Raw genomic sequence first — 10,818 nt, 5'->3', positions numbered from 1 at the left:
ATGAAGTTAAAGGATGTGCCCAAGTCCTTCAGCAATTCTCCAGTCTCCATCTTCTTATTTGAAGCACAGTTTTCTTTACATAGGTACCATAACCACTCTCAACAGGTGAAAATCAGTGGTAAGACCAGCTGTTCTCAAATCTAGGGAAAGCCTGGTTTTTCTGCCTCTTCATCTTGACCGGGAAATGAAAAGATCTTAAAATTTACAAACTTCATTTTTCCTCATATTTAAGAAATTAGACCTAATCATATAGCACTATGAAGACCATTACTCAGACTTCTGCTTGACTTTCAGAGCAAGCCCCGGTCAGTTCAGTTCTTCATGTTGATATTCTTATTGGGTGTAAATCAGTGGTAGTAAATGAGAATGGAATATGTTCCCCTGCATTCTTTCTTTCTATGCTGTTGTTTTCTTTATGAGAGCTTGAAAAAAGAAAAAATCATTATAGGGCTATATAGTTTTTAAAGGAGAAAAAAGCAAAAATGTAATGTAAACTCTATTTTAACAACATACATCAATCATATCACTAATTTCACTTTGTGTTTTACTGTTAAAATTTTTTTACACTTTTGAAATTTATTTCTCTTTTAAAATGTCATGTTTCTAATGAGAACAATAGCTAGGAAGGAATGAAGTGGTTTACCTTTTAAATCTTTCCCCAAACTTTTGTCTTATTAGTTTTAATTACTCTCAAACCCATACTTGGGAAAATGTTTTTCTAAAATGTCCTTTGAAAAGTAAGATAATTTTGATGGTATTTTTAGGTACAAGCTTTATCCAAAACAATGGGATGAAAGTACATGTCAAAATTTAATGTTACAGCAATAAAATTCTAGTGTGACTATGTATTTTATTTTAAAATTTAAGACCTTTTTATGATTCATACATCAAAGAAAGCAAAGCCAGTTACATCAAAAATTATTCTCATTTTTATGAATATTTGACTTCTTTGAAACTTTTGTTTCCTCCATTGCAGTATACACAAATTAGATTTCATAAGAGATACAAGCATAAGGACATACAGTTATTGAAGAATTATGGTTAGCCTCTCTTAACTCACCTCTACACCAATGCTTTAAATGTGTTGCATTTAAGATCTTTTGTGTAACACTTTCCTCCTTTTGGTGTTTTGCTTCATCCCATCCTAAGTTGTAGCTATTCACTTTGCAAACAAGTAATTTGGGGGATCTGAAGAGTCACACAATAGAATGCTGGCAGTTGGATTCTGATTGGCATTTTTTTGGTGTCAGAGTAGAAAAAAGTCTGAATTGCCTTGGTCTGAAACACCAGTACCCTCTAGTGACCAAAAGGTTAATAACATGCTATGCAATCTGTAAATAACAAATACGCTTTGCTTAGCGACCTCTGATATATTTCGCAGGGGCCTAAATCATTAATACGTAACTGTGGTCATTCTGTTTTCCTTTGAGTGTCTGCTTAATCAATAGACCAGTGAGGATTAAAGTTATAGAGTCAGATAATTGAAAGACCACATATTCAAAATCTTTAAAAAGATTTTAAGGCCATGTAGTCACCCATTATATATTTTTAACTGATATTATGCCCTAGAAGTAATTTTAATCCATAAATTTAAATCCCCTCTTGTATCTTACATTTAAAAATTCACGACAGGGCTTCCTTGGTGGCGCAGTTGTTGAGAATCTGCCTGCCAATGAAGGGAACACGGGTTCGAGCCCTGGTCTGGGAAGATCCCACATGCCGCGGAGCAACTGGACCTGTGAGCCACAATTACTGAGCCTGCGCGTCTGGAGCCTGTGCTCCGCAACAAGAGAGGCCGCGATAGTGAGAGGCCCGTGCACCGCGATGAAGAGTGGCCCCCGCTTGCCACAACTAGAGCCCTCACACAGAAACGAAGACCCAACACAGCCATAAATAAATAAATTTAAAAATTCATGACATATGTCAATATTTAGCTAGTGTTGATGAATTTATTCTATTTACTTCTACTGAACTTCTATTAAGAAATCTTAAAATAGATATAGATAAAAAAATTAATAACTAGTTTCATACAATCAGGCCCTTTTCTGCAATTCTTACTCCACAGAGCCAACTACTAATTTCAGCATGTTTTTAAGTCATTTATTCAATAAATATTGAGCACCTACTCTTATGTCAGACACTATACTAGTCATTAGGGATACAAAAGAAAAACACAAAAGTCTCTACATTTATGGAGCTTATATTTTAGTGCAAAACTCTTGATTTTTTTTTTTACCCAAAATAACAGAAGAAAGAATGCTAATCTCAGTGGCTTTTGTGATTTGCCATGGAGGTAGGATCTTATATGAAACACAATTTTAAAAACAATGTACAGTTTTCATGAAAAAGTGGAAAAAATATGTAGTTTTCATGATCAAATAAGATTTATTTCAGGAACCCAAGGTAGATGTAGCACTCAAACATTAATCAATATAATTAGCACTTCAACAAAATAAAGGAGATGCTTTAAGTCTTTTCTAAATCAAACATCTGGGTACCCTGAGTCCTTTTCTATTGACTGCCTTTTCTCCAAACTTTTCTTCCTGTTTCTTTACATGCCTAGTAATTTTTAATTGAAAACTGGACATTGAAGTTCGTATACTGTAGTGACCGTGGATTCCACTTTTTTTCTTCTGAGGATTATTGATTTGGGGGACTTCTTCTGGCAGTGCCTGGATTCAAAATGCCAACATTTTCTCTCCTGTGATAGACAGCTGCTGCTGTTTCTTAGTATATCTATGTTTTTATAGATACATAAATATAGATATACAGAGATATAGATACAAAGATATGTATACACACACATGTAAATACAAATTCAATTAATTTTCAGCGAAGTATTAAGGTAATTCCATACAGAAAAATGTTTTCAACAAATGGTGCTGGAAAAACTGGATACAGTACCTATATGCAAGTAAAAATGAATACAATCCTTATTTTACACCACACACAAAATGGATTATACATTAAGTGTAATTACATTTAATTTTAAAATTATAAATCTTCTAGATTAAAACAGGAGAAAAATCCTTGTGATTTCTTTACCTACCCATTGTTACTGGAAGTACTCCTGCAACTTATTTTTTTGTCTTTTGCTTTTAAAAATTTAACAAAATGTGATTATCTCTTTGGTCAGTTTGTATAGAAATTCTTCATAATCTTTTAAAATACCAAGAATAATCTAACACATTTTTTCTGAATGTTTGGGTTATTTATAATTTTTGCTATAAGCAGCAATGGTACAATAACATTTTTGTATATATTGGTGTATATATCTTATATTTACATGATATATATCTTATATTTACATGATAAATCCTTAGAAGAGGACTGATGTGTCCCAAGTTTATATCTGCAGCCTATACTTCTCCTTTGAATTACAGCCTCATATATCCAATTGACTATTTGTCATCCCATTTGGATAGCCCATTGACACCTCAATGTTCAAACGGAACTTCAAATTTTCTTCCCCACTCCTGGTTCTACCTGAGGCTTCCCCATTGCAGTATATAATAATACCATCCACTTACTCAAGCCAGAAATCCAATGGCCATCCTTGAGTCTTTGTTTTCCATTATCACTGTCTTCCAATCCATCATCCAGTAATATTAATTCTAATTCCAAAATATATCTCAGGTACATTCACTTGTCTCCATCTCCACAGCTACTATCCTGGTTCAGGTCACTACCATCGTTTACCTAATCTACTGCAATCTTTTTTTTTTTTTTAATTACCTTGATTTTATCATTTTAAATTTTAACAAAATAAGCTAAGCAAAAAAAGTTTAAACAGCATGTAGATTACATTTTTAAAGGTTAATGATATCTTCTACCTCGTCCTCATTTTCACTCCCAAATTAACCAATATAAACAGGTTGGGGTGTATTCCTTCAGATTTTTCTTCATGCTCATACAAAGATATATCCACTCAAAATACATGGGTTTCTGCTTCTCTGTTTGCCAGCTCTGTATATTATTGCTGTCTGAAATACAATCTGAATGAAATATATTTTACGGTTAATTTGGATCTCCCTAACTAGTGAAGTTAAATCCATTTTCACATGTCTATTAACTTCCTCTTCGACTAATTGATCTTTGTGCATTTCCTATTGGATTATCATCATGCTATTAATTTGCAGGAGCTCCTTGGATAGTTAGACACCGCCTGTTTCTCATTTTCCTACCTTATCATTTCCTTTTTTACTTTTTGTGTAATGTCTATTACCATATTTAAAAAATTTATTCAGAAAAATATTCATCTTTTCCTTTATGATTTTTAGGATTACTGCTTAAGAAAGTTTCTCCTTCTTAATTTCTACACTCAAGTTACATTTTGGAAAATATTGCTTTAATAGTCATACCTTTTAATCAGATAGATTTAAATTCTTACATTTTAGCAAATGGTAATAAGACAGAAGCTTAATTTTTTTGATGGGTTATATGAATAGCTAGCACCATTTATTAGCTAAATCATAATTCTTCTCTTAATTGAAATACCATTTTATCAAATAATAAATGTCCATATAGCCTAGAATCTAGATCTTGCTTTCTAAATATCATTCTCCAGTAAGAACCACCAGGGCTCCTTGGAGAAATGGCTGACTTATGGCTGTGGCAGGGAAAATATAACGTGAGCCTAGGGCATCTTGTATTACCAAAAATTAAAGAAGTGCTCAAAAGACAAAAGGATGGGGACATGTGCAAGGGACACAGAAGCCAACCTGAAAGAATTCCCAATGGCCAACTGGAACAATTTGAGCAACAAAATATATAATGTAATATTGAATGTAATCCAGGTATAAAATAAATATACATTAAGTCCGTACTGATTTATTAAATAAATGGGAAAGAGGAGGCAAACCTCCTTAATATATGTAGATATTCCCCCCTCCAGAACTGAAGCATAATGCCCCTTGCGCCTTGAGGGTATGCTTGACTTCATGACTTTCAGGAATTTATTGTACTTTGCTTTACTCAGCTTTGCAGATACTGCATTTTTTACAGATTGAAGGTTGGTGGCAATCCTGCATCGTCAGAGAATGGTATTTTTTAGCAATATAGTATTTTAAAATTAAGGTATGTACATTGTATTTTAGATATAATGATATCACACACTTAATAGACTATAGTATAGCATAAACATAACTTTTATATGTACTGGCAAACCAAAAAATTTGTGTGACTCACTTTACTGTGATATTCGCTTTATTGTGGTGGTCTGGAATCGAACCTGCAGCATCTCCGAGGTATGCCTGTACTTCTAAATGATATAGTATGAAAAGAAAAAAATAGTATCTTTACAATGGAGAAATCTGGCAAACACTATCTTAACCAAGTGATGGTTAACATCACCAGTGATGTCATATGGATATTATGCACCTCCTGATATGTGATGATGAGAGGGCACTTCACTCCTGTAGTAATCTTTCCAGTCTAATCACGAAAAGAAAGTAACAGATTAACCCCAAATGAGGGTCATTCTACAGGATACCTGGCCAGTACTCCTTAAGATTGTTAACGTCATGAAAAACAAGAATGAGAAAATGTCACCAACCAGAAGAAAATGGGGGACATAACTATATGCAATGTACCACCCTCTACTGGATCCTGGAATAGAAAGAGGACATTAGTGGAAAAACTTGTGGAATTCAAAAAAAATCTGGAGTTAACAGTAATGTTTGAATATTGATTTCTTGGTTTTTGCAAATGTATTATGGTAATGTAAAATATTAACACTGTAAGGGTATGTACGTTTTCTATATATCTAAAATTATTCCCCAAATAAAAGTTATTTAAAATTCCTATATAGGTGTGTATTCTTCTCTGTAATTCCTTATTCTATTCTATTTGTATTTCTAGGTGAATACTATTTTGAGGTATAACATTCATACACGAAGTGCAAAAATCTTAACTCTATAGATCAGTGATTGCTAAAAACATATATACACAGTTGTAACCACCATCCAGATTTATACACAATTCTAGCAACCTAGGTTTCTTGTGCCCCGACCCAATCAATAACCAGCACAATGCCCCACAAGGTAATCACTATTTTGACTTCCATCACGTTAAATGTCTGTTCTTGAGCTTCATATAAATGGAATCATACAGTATGTATATACTTGTTTGTGCTCTAGTTTATCTCCATAAATATCCCACGTGTATTTGAGAAGAACGATTTCTGTTATTGGGTAGTGTGTTCTATAAATATCAAGTAGGTCAAGTTGATTGATAGTTTGTCATCTTCTATATCCTGACTTTCCTGCTTGTTTTATCAATTACTGAGAAGTGTAGAAATCTCTAATTCTGGATTTCCCTATTTTTGCCATGCAGTTCTATCAATTTTTGCTTCATATATTTTTTAAGACTACATTCATAAACGTTTAAGATTGTTATGATTTTGTGATTGACCTATTATGACGTGACATTCTTTACCTCTATTCTTTGCTCTCAGTTTTTAGTAGAATTATAGTATTTTCCACCCTTCCACTTTTAACCTATTTGTCTTTGTTTACAGTGGGTTTCTTGTAAGATCATGTAGGTCTTGCTTCATTTATCCAGTTTGACAATCAGTACTTTATAATTGGGGGTGTTTGATCATTTATATTTAATGCAATCATTGATGTGGTTGGGTTTAAACCTACAAGCCTATTTGTTTTCTACCTCCTTTTGCATTATTTGTGATTCCACTTTTTCCTTCCTTTATAAGTGTATTATGTATAACTCTTCGTTATGTTCAGTGGTTGCTTTCATAGCATCTCTCTTAACCAGACTACCTTCAAGATGTCTGTAACTTTGTATATAACCTTACAATAGCTCACTTCCATTTCTCCCCTCTGGACCTGTGAGCAATTTTTGCTGTATATTTTACTCGTACATAGAAGTCTCACAGTGTATTTGCTTTAAACAATTACCTTTTAAAGAGACTTAAATAGTAAGTGGGAAAAAAACCCATAACTGTATTTAGCCACATAGCACTTTCTGTGCTATTTGTGTAGACCCAATTTCCATCTGATACCAGTTTTCTTCTGCCAAAAGAATCTCAATATTTTGTATTAGAGATAAAGCTTTTGAGTAACTGAAAAGTTTGTTTTTATATTCTTGAAGGAGTAAATATAGAATAGGCTGGTAATTGCACGATCTGGTTTGCGTTGCTCTGACAATGTTGGCTGTCATTCTTACCATTTCTGTATAAACATCTTTTTCTCTGGCTGCTTTTCATCTTTATCACAGGCTTTAAACAATTTGATTATGAATAGTTCTGCTCTAATTTTCTTCATGTCTATGCTTAGACCTTGATATGGAATGCTTTGTGAGAAGCATTTAAACTCAAGGATTTAACTTAATTGAAAGGATTTAAACTCATTTATTAATTTGGGGAAAATATTAAAACATAACTACTACAAGTGAAACGTCCCAATCTTCTCTCAGCATTTTTTCCATTGTAGGGTTTTAGTACTACAGGTACTGCAGCACTGAATACGTAGCCTGAGAAGTACTTATGTGGTCTTCATTTCTGGTAGAAAATGAACTAAACACTTTTTGACCTTTCCTTTTTGGTGATTCCAATGTATTAAGAACAGTGTAATATAGGGCAACGCAATTTTGTGATTCCAACCACACCATTTACAGAGTTGCAAATATTTCATTTTCTCTGATCATGGTCACTAGAATCACATTAAAATTCTTAAGCTCTAATAGCTGCAGATTCCAAATTACAAGAATGCAGATGATTTATCTTCCCTGCTCAGAATTCTGATGTGAAGTATTTAATCATTGAAAAGGCAACATTTTCAGCAGGCTTGAAGTCTACAGGTAGATTGTATACAGAGGTAATAATGTCACTAAGAGGATTAATATAATTAAAGACTAATTTGTCAGACTCGTTTCATCCAAACCACTTCCATTTTTGATTTTCAGGTTTTCATTTCACTAAGGAGCAAATAACTCATAATTTACTTTTCTAATAATAAATGTCCAAATCATTTTTGCCAGTAAATTGAACTTCACTGGTGTAGTTATCAATGAATAATATTTTACACTATTTTCTTCTATTAAAAGCTTTTAAGGCCTTAAAGCCACACTTATTAAACATGGTTATAAGTAGTACGTAATACGTTTACTGTTCTAAATACCCAAGTACATTTATGACAGTTATTTTAATACACACTAAACCATTTTGACCTCTATTATCTGGTCCTACACCAGAACACTATGGCTAATTTTTAAATTCACTGCTTATTTTGCATATGATGCACCCCAATGCACTTAGTTCAAGAGTCATACATTCTAAAGGAACTCAATTTACCAATTCATAAGCAAAGTTGCTTAGGTTAGTATTTTTGCAGAGACATGTTAGGAAAAAATCAATAATTGACAAAAAAAATCTTACTTCCAGAATAATTTTTAGTGCTTCTGTCCTTGGTGATATAAAAAGAAACTAAAACAGATTTCAAAATGTATACCAGTGAGGCTTTGTTTCCAACCTTATCTAAGCTGTTTACAATAAACGTAAGTTGGCATACTTTAAATATAACATTGAGGACAATGAACAGTGTTTACATGCAATTTCTAGATTCTATACTACACTGAAGCATAGCTGGATAAGTAAATTCAAACCTTATCAGCTTGTGAAGAAATGGACCTATTAAATTTTAATAGAAAAAAAAAAAATTGAGACCTGTTTGGTAACTGGCTGTCATGATATAACTTCAGGAAAAAACTCCTGCAATCAAATGTTTTCCAGTAAAGAATAAGCATTCATTAGTAGCACTGGATGAAAAAAAATTACTAAAACCTTGTAAGAAACATGACAGATACTGACACCCTTGCCAAACACCGAGTGCTTGCTGTGAGAGTACACTGAAAGGGCCAGAAATACTGGGTAAGGCCTTTCAAGAAATTCACCTAATTCCTATGGAAACTCAGGAACCAGGGATGGCATCCTAGTGTTCTGAATTGTCATGAAGTCCAAGTGAAAAAGGGATGGTAATGAGTGTGCAGGGCATTTCAGGCATAGGAAGCCTGTACGTGGATGAAAATCTATCACAAGTAGTTCAGCATGGCTCATGTGGCTAGCTATATAGGCTATGTGCCCAAGCTTGCTGGAATTGACAGGGCTGGGGGAAGGGACGGTGACACAAAGGATTTCAGTTTAATCCTGAAACCCATAGGAAAGATGTTAAGCAAGGAAATTACATGAACAGAAACTGCTTGTTAATAAGACCACTCTGGTATGAGTAATGAAAGGATCACTGCTTGGTTAAATAGCATGTAGCAAATACTGTGGAAAACCTACTATATATGCCAGACAGGACTGGAGGCCAAATGACCATTTAGGAGGCAACTGTAGTTATCTTAGCCCATAAACCAAAGCAGTGATAGTAGTAATGGAGCAGTGCAGGCTTGAGAGTTAAGAACTATCGATTCTAGGGTAAATCAGATTTATTTGGTATGGAGTTGGGAGGCAAAAGAGAAATCTAAGAGGATCCCCAAAGTAACTGATAATGGTGTTTATTGATGTGAAATACATTATTTTGATGGAGAGATTGCATGGGGAGAATTTAGGTATGGTGGAATTGTTTGATATTTAAAAGGAGATACACAGTAGGCAGTGAGAGAAACGGATCTGGTGCTGTAGAAAGGAGTAAGTAGGAAATAAACATTTGAGTATTAGTGTATATGAAATAACGGAACACATAAGTAGGGAGTGAAATTAATAGCCAATATTTGCTGTATACTTGTGTGCGAGGCATAACAATGTCCAAGGTCATACAGGCACCATGATGTAAAAATTCAAATCTGGTTCTTTGACTCCAGGGGAAGAGTGTAGATAGAAATTAAAGCTCACCTTATTCTTCAATAAACTTGTCCTTCAAGACTGCTCAAGTCAATTCCTTGAGAGTTTGCCTCTTCATTCAGACAAGACTGATTTTTTTCCCACTTTAGCAGACTTTATTTCTACCATGAAGTATTTTTATAAAAGCACTCCCCCACTAGATTTGAGATTATGGGAAAGGGGTTGTCATATATATATTTTAGCTTCAAACCCCAGGTCTTCTTATTCTCTTGGATAATGCTGTATAGCATTCTTCATCTTAGATACACTTTAATCATTCATTTATGTATTTAGGAAGTTACCAGTTATTGTAAATACTTTTCTTATGCTAGTGCCTTTTATTTTGCTAAATACAGGCATTTGGGAACTATGAGTTATCACACATTCATCTTTTATCTGTGTGCAATGCTTCAACACCCTCTAACCTCCTGTAAGTATCCATGTGGTTCAATGTGGCTGGGGAAAAAAACCCAACTGTGTTTACTGGTCACTCTCAGTGACTATAAACTTGGCTCTAATGCTACCTGGATTCATCCTTCCTGATACTATAAGGTCAAAGCTACCATTACTACCACCACCACAGGTCTAGATTCTATTCCCTCACCTACTTGATGATAAACCTCCCTCTTCAACAATTCTTCCTTTCCTTCCTTCCATTCTATTGGAGAATGGAGGCATGTCAAAGGACTCTCAATGGCCAAAGCTGGGAACAGTTTGAGCAATAAAATAACATAGCATTGAACTTTCACTTAAAGGATAAATATGTGGAAGTCCATACAGATGTAAATAAATAGGAGACAAATCTTTGTAACAGAGGAATTACAAATATGAGTAGACAGCCTTCCCCCACAGGAGGTAGAGTTGAATTCTCTCTATTCCTACTCTGAAGGTGGGCTATACTTAGTAACTTGCTTCCAAAGAATGGAATAAATTAAGGGAAAAAAATGAACTACAATGGTGATTTCAGGCAATTTCTACCT

This window comes from Delphinapterus leucas, chromosome 1 (assembly GCF_059928025.1).
Source record: "Delphinapterus leucas isolate spDelLeu-1000000601 "Yukka" chromosome 1, BTC_Dleu_Yukka2, whole genome shotgun sequence".
NCBI classification, from domain to species: Eukaryota; Metazoa; Chordata; class Mammalia; order Artiodactyla; family Monodontidae; genus Delphinapterus; species Delphinapterus leucas.
This window is presented reverse-complemented; position numbering follows the sequence as displayed.